The 12,517-nt window shown below is 45.3% G+C and overlaps 1 long non-coding RNA gene across 1 annotated transcript; it reads right to left on the bottom strand.

The window, feature by feature from the left end:
- Nucleotides 1-820: 820 nt before the first annotated feature.
- On the bottom strand, nucleotides 821-6,482 carry LOC117186292. Its single transcript, XR_004471399.1, has 2 exons — nucleotides 5,608-6,482; nucleotides 821-1,341 (listed from the first exon to the last, which is right to left on the bottom strand). It is a non-coding gene; the product is annotated as an uncharacterized LOC117186292 (long non-coding RNA).
- Nucleotides 6,483-12,517: the final 6,035 nt, after the last annotated feature.

The raw sequence follows: 12,517 nt of genomic DNA on the forward strand, positions 1-12,517 counted from the left end.
ACTGCCGCAGGTCTCTGCACGAGATCGCAGAGCAGTTAGATCTCTTCCTTATATGGGTCCCCGGCCACAGGGACATCGAGGGGAATGACGCCGCCGACGAGCTAGCCAGGCAGGGTACTACGATTCCTCTCCTACCGGAGAGGGAGCAAGTAGCGATGCCCTTGGCTACGTGCAGGCTCCTAACGCACGAATTGTTCGAGCAAAATGCCAATAGGAGATGGCAGCAAACCGTTTCCTGTAAAGTCTCAAGATTGATATGGCCATATCGATCGAAGAAGCGCTCAGCAGAGCTGTATAAACTCAGCAGAGCACAGTGCTCTGCAGTTACTAGAGCCATCACGGGACACTGGCAGATCGGCACTCACGCCTCTAGACTGTCAATCCCTCATAACGACTTCTGCAGGAGTTGTCGCGACGAGGAGGAGGAGGAATCGGTCCCCCACTTCTTCTGCCACTGCCCAGCCCTTGGAAATCGTCGTCTTCGAATTCTCGGGGCCGCTTTCCTCACGGACATTTCGGACCTGTCCGTAATCAAACCAGGGACCTTGTCCAAATACATCCAAGCCACCGGATGGGACTGCCCTTAACCTGCAGTAGTATGCTCTCACGGTTCGGGCAACGCGAAGGGGCACATGCCCATGCGGCAACACAACGGACCTTTTATAGGTCCAAGTGAGCTTGGGGGCGGGAGGCTCTTATCCCCCCCCCCCTCCCGGCTACCGCCTTAACCTAACCTAACCTAAGCTATTAATATTTATTTTATTTATTAATAACTAATATTAAACTGTTGAAAGTTTTGAATTTAATGAAAGTCGAGAGTTTGAATTATATTCACAATTTATTAGCATATGTAAACCAACTTATCGCGTATTAAGGTTGCGCTTATTTATAAAAGTTTAATTTTCAAAGGTCTCAGGGTCTAAAAATGTTCCTTTTGTTATAAAACAATAAAATAAATGTTTCAACCCGATTCGGCAACGTTTAGATTCGGCCATATATATACAATAAACGTTACTCTTAGGACTCCCTTAAAAATTTCAGAAGCTCTGTTGGAAGTTGGTTTGGCCTTAGATGCTCGCAATTGGCTGGAGTATCTCTCGCTTTGATTGCTGGTGGTCATCCTGTAATTTCTGCTGCTCTTTCTGGACTTCCAGCATTTTTCGAGCAATCTCTTTCAGATTTTCCAGTTTAATCCGCCTTGTTGCGGCGCCTTGGTTGCAGAAATAAAACTAGAGCTGTAGTTGGATCTGCCCCGGTCGACATTAACGGAATTATTTCGGGACCCCCGCAAATCCGCAGTACTATAATGCCAGTTCATTTCGACTTGCGTGTATTTAAGGCCTGAAAATCAGCATTTAAAATCAAGGAGAAAAATAAAGAGAAAGCAAATACATACATACATATGTACATTTGCTTACATATTTATTTTTTATTTATTTATTAAATTAACAAATTATCTATTAATAATGGTACTTAATTACTAAAGGCGGAAAATAAGAAGTTAAAAGTTGGCTAAATTTAAGTGATTATAAATATTGCATGCAATTAGTTTAAGAGACAGTTCAGGAGATAGGGTTTGGCAGAGGGAGCTATAATTATGGTATAAAACCCTAAAAGGTTCATGATCAGCATAATTAGACCTACATATGGGTAAACGGATAGGCCTAAAAGTACGGGTAGGTCTAGATGGAACGGCCAAGTCAATCTGACCCAAGAGAGTTTGGGAGTCAACAGTCCCGAGAAGGAGCTTGTGCACGAACATTACGCTATTGCATATTCTGCGATGGTGCAACGACGGCAGGTCAATAAGATTTAGCCTAGACCGGTAGGGTGGCAAGATTCTACCCGAGTCCCAGTTAAAGTTCCGAAGGGCAAAAATTAAAAATTGCTTTTGCACGGATTCAATAACAACCTGCTGCTCTTTATACTGCGGGCTCCACACACGAGAACAATACTCCAATATAGGACGTACTAACGAGATGTACAGTTGTTTCGTAACGTACGGGTCGTCAAACTCCTTGGACCAACGCTTGATGAACGCTAAAACACCCTTAGCTTTATTTACAGTTGCAGCTATATGGCTGTTAAAACACATCTTATGATCAAAAAGGACTCCGAGGTCATTTGAACTCGTAATTCGCTCAAGGACATGATTTCCTAGAACATACGAGACAATATGTGGAGCGCGACGGTAAAATGTCATAAGTTTGCATTTGGAAAGGTTCAGAAAAAGAAGATTAGTTGAACACCACAATAGTAGTTCACTTAGATCCAGTTGAAGGCGTGTGTGCAAATACCAATCAGAGTAAGAAAGACAGATTTTAACATCGTCAGCATACATTAGTGTAGTAGAGTATGTTATAACTTGAGGAAGGTAATTCACAAATAAAATAAACAGAAGCGGGCCCAGATGACTTCCCTGTGGCCCACCTGAAGTAACATTAACAGTATTTAACAACACAACAAAGATGTTGCAGTTACCGGGTAACCAAGAACTCAAGAACTCAAGAAGCTTCGGGATGGCGGAAAGCTTTGCGATACCACGATATTTGATCTTGAACCTTTTTTGTAAGGCGGAATGATGTAGGATTCATTCCAGATTACTGGGAGACAAGACTGTTCCAAAGAGAGGTTGAAGAGAAAGGTCAAGGGTTTGCAAAGGGACGGGGCACAGTGTTTTAAAATGCAACTTGGTACCTTATCTGAGCCCGCAGAAAAGATAGATGACAAACCTTCCAGAACAACGCTTTCCTCGAAAAAGGGCAGAAAAATGCTGTTAGCTTGAGATAGCTGGTACGGATACGGAGTGGATGCGTTGTAAATATGAGACGAGTACGTTGTTTGGAAAAAGGTAGCGAATAAATTTGCAATACCAACGGAGGAAAAGCGTTTGACTTACGCTTAGAGTTAACGAACGAATAGAATTTTTTTGGATCACTACGAAAGTTACTACTACATTGTGAAAGGTAATGATTATAACACTGACTATTGACGGCAAGGAACAGAGAGCGAGCGGAGGAGTATAGAGCTAAGGCCGACGTGGAGCCCGACTTCTGGTAGTTTTTATAGAGCCGGGATTTATTGTTTTTTAAGTATGACAAATACTTGGAGAACCTGGGAGGCTTGGACGATACGGGTACAGTGATATCTGGAACAAATGTATTAAGGGCGGAGTAAATAGAGCTATAAAACGAGCTAACAGTTGCATCTATGTTCGGTAATGAATAAAGAAACGACCAATCAACACGCGAGAGATGTAGATCTAAATCGATAAAGTTTGTTTTGCGAAAACACTTTATGTGACAAGGAGCCATGGAACTGTCAGCACCTCCAGATTGTGTACACTCCAGGGATATCGACAAAGTTGTATGGTAAGTTTCTTCAGGGAGTGATATTGGGCTTGCTCTAGATACCGTAGCAAGAGAAGCATCGTTAACAAACACGAGGTCAAGAAGTCTGTCCCTAATGTTTTTAACGGCATTAATTTGGACAAGGGAAATATCCGTTAGCCCATTGATAAAGTCATTATGGCAATTGGGAAACAACAGGTTAGCGTCATCACAAGGCAGCCAAGACAGAAATGGGAGGTTAAAGTCCCCCCATGACAATAATTCGATCATTGCACCCTAATGCAGATACGACAGTATTAATTGCTGAGAGGTGGTGTAAGTAAAGCTCAGCATCAGACCTGGGAGAAATGTAAGAGCAAGTTAAATAGAAAAATGCCGAGCCAACACGAACTTTGACTGCAACAAATTCAATCCATGGATGTTATTGAATGGGAATAACTCAGATGAGAAAACAGATTTAACTGCAATCAGAACCCCACCTGCAAAAGATGGGCGGTCCATTCTATATATAGTGTAACTATCAATGAAAATTTCATGATGATTGACAGAGGAGTTAAGCCAGGTTTCGGTCAACGCGATGGCATCGAAATCAAAGGACGCACTATTAGTATGAATTTGACGCAATTTGCCCAACAACCTGCGCACGTTCTGATAGTGCATGGAAAAATGGAACATCAGTTTTTTGGAGCAGGTTCGGTAATTCTAGGATTCGAGTTCGAATCTTTGAGAAGGAACGGTTCAAGAGAACTGGATAGTAAAGAATCAGGGAGAAGAATTTTAAAGGATGATATGTTGCGCTTATGTTTAAATGTAAATTTAGTCACAACTATATCATCAGGCGAAGTGTTAAGTTTAGAGGAAAGATGTTGTTTAACATCCTCCGTTGAAGCCTCAGGAATAAGACGAGAAACAAATATTGCTTTCCGAGGGACCACTGCTCTAAGTTGAAGTTCCGAACGAGATCGAGATGGTGGAGCCACTCCTAAAAGAGATCTCGGTCCTGGGGCAGAAGAATTGGCAGCAACGGCTGGAGCAGGAATTGGCAAGACATCACCAGCAACCAACACACCCGCACTAAGAGCACTCACCACGTCAGAAGTGACGGCAGCAGAAACTGCAGGGATGGGATTGATGCTGTTGGGAACTTGGATGCTCGAAGGAAGCATATTGCTCGGTGTAAAGAACACCGGAGCCACCGTTGGCGGATTTACAGATAACGGCGAGGCATGACCACACGGAGTAACAAATGCTTCCGATGGATGAAGGTGGGAGGCAGGCGTACCAATCGGATTAGGTTGCAAGAGATTGGTATCATAATGCGGAATTTTCCGTCTTGGCTATTAGCTCAAGAGTTTGAGCCCAAGAAACTGTGATTCAAGGGCAAGAAATTTCTCGTTGAGAGCCACAAATTGTTTCCGGACATCCAGACACCCAGTTCGAGTCTGTCTCATAAATGTGCGCATTTCGGCCTCAATCTTCCGACAAGCCAGACATGACCAAGACAAGCCCATGCGTTTCGAGATCAGATCATTTAGCCGGCCAAAATTTCCGCCACCAGCACATTTTATGTGGGCAAAATTGTCGCACAGTCAGCAGCTAAGGAATGAATCACCAATGATTACACCACCGAATTCACATTTCTTTGCACTACAAACGATTGCCATTATTGACAACAGTAGAATCACTGTGCACGAATAATAAAAGAACGGAGTGAGATCGCAGGTAAAATGAGAGAGCAGACAGCAGAGCGAGCCCGACAATCAGATGCAGCGGCAATAATTCAAAGAAGATGATCCAACGAAGTGCAGGAAACGAGCAGTAAACTCACCAAAGCAGAGACACAAAAGAAAAGTCCACAGAGAGGGAGAGTATAGGCAATCCAGAGAGAGTGAGAGCAAAAATGCGAGCAGCAGGCCCGCTTATGCTCACGAGAGAGTGTGGCCGATGCAAACGTTGATGCGCGAGAACAGTGCACACCGAAGAAGCGATAACGAAAAGCAGACTGGGCAAAAAACAATAACAAATTACCTGCACGAGTCCGATGCGTTACGTTGCGAATATTGAATTTATATTAAACACTTGTTTACAAACAAAACACTGGTGATTAACACAAAGTAAAATCAAATTAAAGAGATGCGATGATATATCAAAACAAAGTCACAACAATGTTGTATGATATTTAAGCAAAGGGCGGAGAATGCAGGAGCAAGAAAAAAAACACAACTGGCTTAAGCAAGAGCTAGCAGCGAATTATTACCACCAATTTCTGGTCTCTCCATTTTGTATTGTGTTTGTTGTCTTTTTTTCTTTTTTTAGTTTTCAACGATTTAAAATTCGAATTACGAATTCCAATGTGTCTGGGCGCGAACTATTTTTTATTGCCATTCATTGTTTTTTAGGCAAGGAAGGCTGACGGCTCATGGGCAAGAACAGCAATGGACAGAGTGGAGGCTTTTGCGACGAACCTGGAAGAAAGATTCACACCATTCTGGACGACATCTAGTTGAAGAGCAATGATGGTCACTGAGAGGCTGAATGAGACCCACCAGATGGAGCACCCTGTGGCGCCAATCACTTTTCAAGAAATCTTGGAAGACATAAAGAAACTCAAGTCCAAGAAGGCCCCTGGCGACGATCGGATTGAAAATGTTTTGGCAAAGGCGCTACCAAACAGAGCGATTCTGTATCTGTTGCTAATCTTTAACGCGTCGCTAAGATTAGTATACTCTTCCAAAGCCTGGAGATGTGCCCACATAATCATGTTGCCAAAGCCAGGAAAGCCACCGGAAGACCTCAACAAACATAGACCAATTAGTCTCTTGTCAACTTTTGGCAAAATGTTTGAGCGCTGCATCCTACGAAGGGTACTGGAGTCGCCGCTGGTTAAAACAGCCATGCCAAACTAATTTGGGTTCATGCTTCAGCACAGCACAGCTCCAAAAGTAATAGCAAACAACAAATTGTATTTTAATATTATTATTTTATAATCAAATACAATACATATGTATGTATCATCATCATAACTATCGCATAGAAACGTGCGGCTTAGGAACATCAAAATGGATGGTGGACTAAGTGGGAAATTTTCGGAACGGAAAAACCTTAAGGACCATCCCCGAAATGGATGGTGGATGGTCGACAGGTTGAATAGCCTATTAACGTACATTAATTCTCTTCATAAAATGGGTCAAGATCGAATAATTAAAACTAATGGTTTATCGTGATGCTGGCTTACAAGCCAATTGCAAGATGAATGATGCAGTTAAATATCTCCGTCGCAGAATATGAAATGGTACAATATTTTGCCACATGCTCATTCTTAGAATGTTTGACTGTTAAGCTGAGATGTATTTAGCTGTTCTCTCTAGACGTACCCGCATTTTCCGGCCTTTTCGCTCACCTTTCTGTAGATCAGTTTACGGTCATGAACCTTTTGGGGTTCTATGCCACAATTAAAATACCCCAATCGGTAGAATTGTATCTTGGCACATACGTATGACATAGTAGAGCTAGATTTGCATGCTGTAGTTAGAGTTGAGCATATACATATATATTAATAAATATATACATACACCTAACTATCTTGGACGCAACACATATTACTCATTTTTAACTGCAATCGCTGTCACCCCTTCCCCTTCTCGGGTTCGTTGTGTCAAATATGTATATAGTTGGGTCGTTGGCCAAGCACGCATACCAATACGCAGCTGCAGCGGTGAATTTTTTCGATTCGCTCCTCACAGTTGCTTATCGCTGTTCTTTTTGTTTAGCGCGCTTGATCCAAACCAAACACCAAGTGACGCGCTACCCTGTTTTCGTCGGGTATATTCGTTCGGTGTCAGTAGGATCCAACTATCAATTAAGACAAAGTCGTGCTTCGCAAATCAATTTGGCGTCGATCGCCGTCGGTGCATACGTATACACAACATACATAGTTCAGAACTTCAGCGGTGAATTTTTTCGTTTTCGCTTGACACCATTGCTGCTCGTTGCTATTTTTGTGTGGTTTTCGTTTACGCGCCAGCCAAGCGACGCTCTACCCTAAATTTTTCGGGTATATTGGTTTTTCACCTCGTTTGGGTACAATTACCCATTATTTCATTGAGTGCCTCGGCATTAAATACGATTATTAGAAACGATCTTTCGCCTTCAGTTGCTTGTATTGAGAATCAATATGACCTCAAAAGCCAACAATATCGTCCTTGAAGAGCTGAAGAAAAAGCGCAGCTTCCGTGTCAAAGGCATTCGTTTATTAGCGGACCGTTTAAAGCGAGGGATATTCCGCTGGTATTGACCGAACTCGAGTGCAGACTGGAAACGCTGATGCGTAGCATTGACACGTCACGCGAGCTTCAAGAGAAGATTAAAGATATAGGCATTGACGATGAATTTGGAGTCGAGTTGGAAGAACTCTCAATTGTCACAAAGGCAAAGTTAATGTCTCTCATTTGCGCTTTGAAGACAGCTGATGAGACAAAACCTGCAGTAACAGCTTATGGTGGCCCAACTCGTGCTCGACTTCCAAAGCACTGCCGCAGTTCAGCGACAACTTTTCGGATTTTAAAAACTTCATAGTGGTTCACAGTGACGAAAGCATTCCAATTATCGAAAAGTTCAACCATTTGCTTTCGTTTCTCTCTGGTGAAGCGTTGGGAACTGTAAGGGCGTTCCAAGTAACCGAGAGCAACTATGAGAAAGCAATGGCTAGCTTAAAACGGGTATACGATAATGATTGTCTGATCTTCAAAAATCACATTGATGCTCTATTTAGTCTTTCCAAAATGACCCAGCAATCAGTATCGTCCTTAAGGCACCTAATCAATACCGCCTCATCCATATATGGTTCATTGTTGTCGATAGGCGATGATAAAAAGATCTCGAATGCGATGAATTTTCATCTCATATTGAGCAGAGTTGATCCGATGACCAAACAACAAGGCCACTCTGTAGTACGATGCAAAGCTAAGAAGTTTCGAGAGTGTAGCTGCTCACACCATACCTTATTGCATAGGTACACAGTGGCGAATAAAAGTCTGGCGTTACCATCCCCCCCAGAGTCCGAACAAATAATGGTGAACATGTTTTGGCCCGAGCTCTGCTAGACTCGGGGTTTCTAATCAATTTTATAACTTAGGAATTAGCACAGCGCTTACAGATCGATAGGGAGAGTCGTGTATCAACTTGATTGGTATTGGTGAATCCAATTCACACGTCAAGAAAAAGATACACACGGTGGTGAAGTCGCGAATTACTGGTAGTGAGTTTTCGGTCGATTTTTGGATTTTAAGGTTCATTTCTGGGTAGCACCCTGATCAAACACACAAGCCACAGAAGATAAATATGTTGATATGTGCAGAAACATTTTTCGAACTTTTATCTGTTGGTCAAATTAGACAAGGTCCTGATTATCCTGGATTGTGTGGGGCAGATACAATCTAAAGGTTACTGCCACCCAAGAAGCGAGGAATTGTTTGAGTTGTCGAGAAGAGTCCGTGAAACACATCGACAACACATTACAAAAGTTTTGGTCACTGGAAGAATTGCCGTCTTCTAAAAAGTCTTTATCTCCTGAACACAAGTTATGTGAAGAGCATTTTAGAAGAACTACTCAGGTCATGCCTTCAGGTCGGTTTGAAGTAAAACTGCCCCAAAGCACGTCGACCAAGCTCCGTGACGTTTTCGATGCGTCTTGTAAAACGTCCTCACAGGTGGCCTTGAACGACGTATTGATGGTCGGACCTACGATACAGGATGAGCTGTATTCGACATTGCTGTGATTCAGACTACACAGGTATGCCTTGACAGCCGATGTCAAGAAGATGTATCGCCAAGTCTTGGTCGCTGATGCGGATAGACAATTCTAGCTCATAGTGTGGAGAAGAGACCCGTCTGAGTCCTTGAGAATATACCAGCTCAACACCGTAAAATATGGGACTAGACCAGCCCCATTTTTGGCTATTCGGTGTTTGAAGAGGTTGAGTGAGTCTGCAAAACGCTCATTCCCTAAAGCTGCTGAAGTTATTGAGTCCGACTTCTATGTCGATGACATGTTGACTGGTGCTGGTTAGAGTTAAAGAGGAGTTAAAGACAATTAAGTTTGATGTGGCTCAGGTTATTTAAGCCGCTGGGTTTGAATTGACTGAACGGTTTTCGAACTCACCTGAGGTCACCGTATCCGAGAGCACAGTTAAACCGATTACGATCTCGGACTCAGAGTCAACTAAGGCGTTAGGAATATCATGGCTGCCACACGAAGACGTCTTTAAGTTCCAAGTTGACACGTCAGTTATGGGTCTCCGAGCGACAAAACGGAACATATTATCAGTGACATCAAAACTGTTTAACCCCTTTTGCTTGTTAAGTCCTTTAGTAATTAAGGGAAAGATCCTACTGCAGGAGGTTTGGCTTAACAAGCTAGATTGGGATGAGTCAATTCCAATGAACTTTGAAACAGCATGGAACTTATTAAAGGAATCCTTGGGTCAGTTGGAGAAGATTACCATACCTCGATTTGTGCATACTGATCCCATGTAACCGATTTAAGTACATGCCTTTGCCGACGCTACGTGGCGGCATGTGCCAATAAAACAGAGCCCAGCAGACATAGTTTCGATAGGTTGTGACGTAGAGAAAATCGTGCAGTCGATCTGGTTTAGTGGACCAGTGTTCTTAAAGTTTGAAGAAGAGAGCTGGCCCAGAAATCCACACTTCGAAATTTCGGAAGAAGAGTTGCAGATGGAAAGTCGGAAGAAATCGGTCGGACTGACCGTCGCGGCTAAGCCAAATTATTTAGTGGGTGTAATCGAGGGATACTCGTGACACCTCAAACTGCTAAGAGTGTTCGTTTTCGTCGAAATAGCACAGAAAAATGAGTTGGGGGGCGACTAGTTAACGCTCCTATTTCATATAATGCCAATTTTCCTTTGTTATTGACAAAACGCTCGCAGTTTGTGTAGACATACGTTTGCTATCTGCATCCAACGAATTTTCACGCCGGCTCACGGGCACTCGTTAGTATCCTTAGACAGCGTATTTGGATAGTGGACGCTCAGGCGGTCTGCCGGGCGACAGTTAGGTCGTGTATTCATTGCCTTAAATGTAAGCCTCTACTCCAGACCCAAATGATGGGCAACTTAACCGCAGACCGGCTCCGTGCTCTCCGCCCATTTTCAGTATGTGGCGTTGATTTTTGTGGACGAGTCTATACGACTCTGCAAATTCGTGGAAGGCCCCTTTATAAGTCCTACATAGCGTTATTTTTCCGTCCAAGGCGGTTCATTTAGAAGTTGTCTCCGGCTTGACGACTAATTCCTTCTTGTTGGCATTCCAAAGGTTCTTCGGTCGTCGAGGATGTCCGCAACGCGTGAACTGCGACAACGCGACAAATTTTGTCGGAGCAAGTCGCCACTTCAGCGAACTGCGGAGGAAGATCGAAGCGGAAGCGGACGCGATACGCGAGTTCGCGTCAAGAAGCGGGTGCGAGTTTGCATTCATACCGCCTCGAGCTCCGCACATGGACTTTGGCGAACTTCGGGAGGCCGGTGTAAAGTCTGCGAAGAGCCTACTCCTACGGGCAGTCGGAGACCTGGAGAACTGGAGACCGTGCTGGTCGTGATCGAGGCGGTACTCAAGCCCAGACCCAAGCGACGGAGACGTGCTGACTTCCGGGCACCTGCTGACAGGCGGGCCGCTCATCGCTCCCCCAGCACCCAGCCCCCCGGACCAGGAGGGTCTGATCTGCTTAAAGCGATGGCGGCTTGTCTCGTCAGCCAGGCAAATGTTCTGGCAGCGATGATCCCGGGAGTATGTGCCGGGCTTGCAAATAAGATGCAAGTGGCACTAGGAGGAAGCGAACGTCAAGGAAGGCGACCTCGTAATCGTCGCCGAGGACAACCTGCCACCTCAACAGTAGCTCCCCGGAAGGGTCGTCGGAACAACCGCCGGGCAGGATGGAAGGGTCAAGATGGTCGACCTAAGGACGAGCAGCGGAGCCACATTCAGGAGGCCAATCCACAAGTTGGCGCTACTGCCACTGGCTTGAAGCCTTCCACTCCTTCAACGGGGCCGGTGTAGCGCCATTTGGCGTCTGATCTTATATTATAATTGTTATTAGTGTATCGCATCTTAGGCTGGCGAAAATCCTCTAGCTGAACCCTCCACGAGGGTGCCGGCTGGGCAATGGACACTGCATTACCCCGGACAAGGGTAATGCACTGTCGCTTGCTCTGTCCGGGGTAATGCAGTGTCTAGCTAAGGCTATGGTCCGGCGACTTCCCGATTCAAAGTCGGGGGAACCGAACCAGGGCCATGGCTAGAGGTGCCTGGCGGTCAGGCCTAAAACGCTAGGGGGTGGTCCCCCGAAAAATAGTAACCAGTAGGGACCCTCGGGCCAACTATGGAGTCGAAGAAGGAGCAAGCACGGGTTGGGATGTCAACCCAAACGTCGGTGGAAAGCGTGACTGCTACCACCGGCGGGCACGGGGAGGAGCAGTCCTCTCTGCGTGTCGCCAGCGGTCACACCTCAGACTTGGCGGGAGCAGGCCAGGTCAGTTGTAAAGCTACTGCCACAACAACAAAAACAACTCACTCCGTAGCCTGCAAGTTGAGCCGCACAGATGCCGTAGTCGATACAGACACGGATCTGGAGAGCGTGCTCTCTCTAAGCAGGACGGATGAAGAGAGCCTTCTCCGCTCGCCGGAACCAGGCACCAGCTCCCTGCGTAGGGAAGGGCCGAAGCGTTCCAAGGAGGGGATGAAGGCCAAAGCGCAATACAAAGCGGCCCTCAACATCAAAAGCCGGCTGCAAGGTAAAGCAGAAATCTCCCAGGAGGAGAAGGTCAAGCTAGCCTGGGCCGAGCAGAGAGTAGAGGAGGGTCGGCTACATTATGCTCAGATGCCACAGATGAGGGCGTCGAATGGCGAATATGCCAATAAGGTGGAGGAGATGATGGCCACCAAGAGGCAACGCTCCACTGAGAGTGCCATTAAGGACACTCCAGCGAGCAAGCGGCAACGCGGGCCCAAGAGTGCAGCCCCTCCACCGAAAGCGGCCAAGAAGCCAACGAAGGCGAAAGCGAAGGTCAGCGATGTGACCAAACGACATCTGATCGTGGCACTCATCGACCGCAGCGAGGAAAACGGCAAGATGTCAGCGGCACAGTGGAAGC

This window comes from Drosophila miranda, chromosome XR, assembly GCF_003369915.1.
Source record: "Drosophila miranda strain MSH22 chromosome XR, D.miranda_PacBio2.1, whole genome shotgun sequence".
Classification (NCBI taxonomy): Eukaryota; Metazoa; Arthropoda; class Insecta; order Diptera; family Drosophilidae; genus Drosophila; species Drosophila miranda.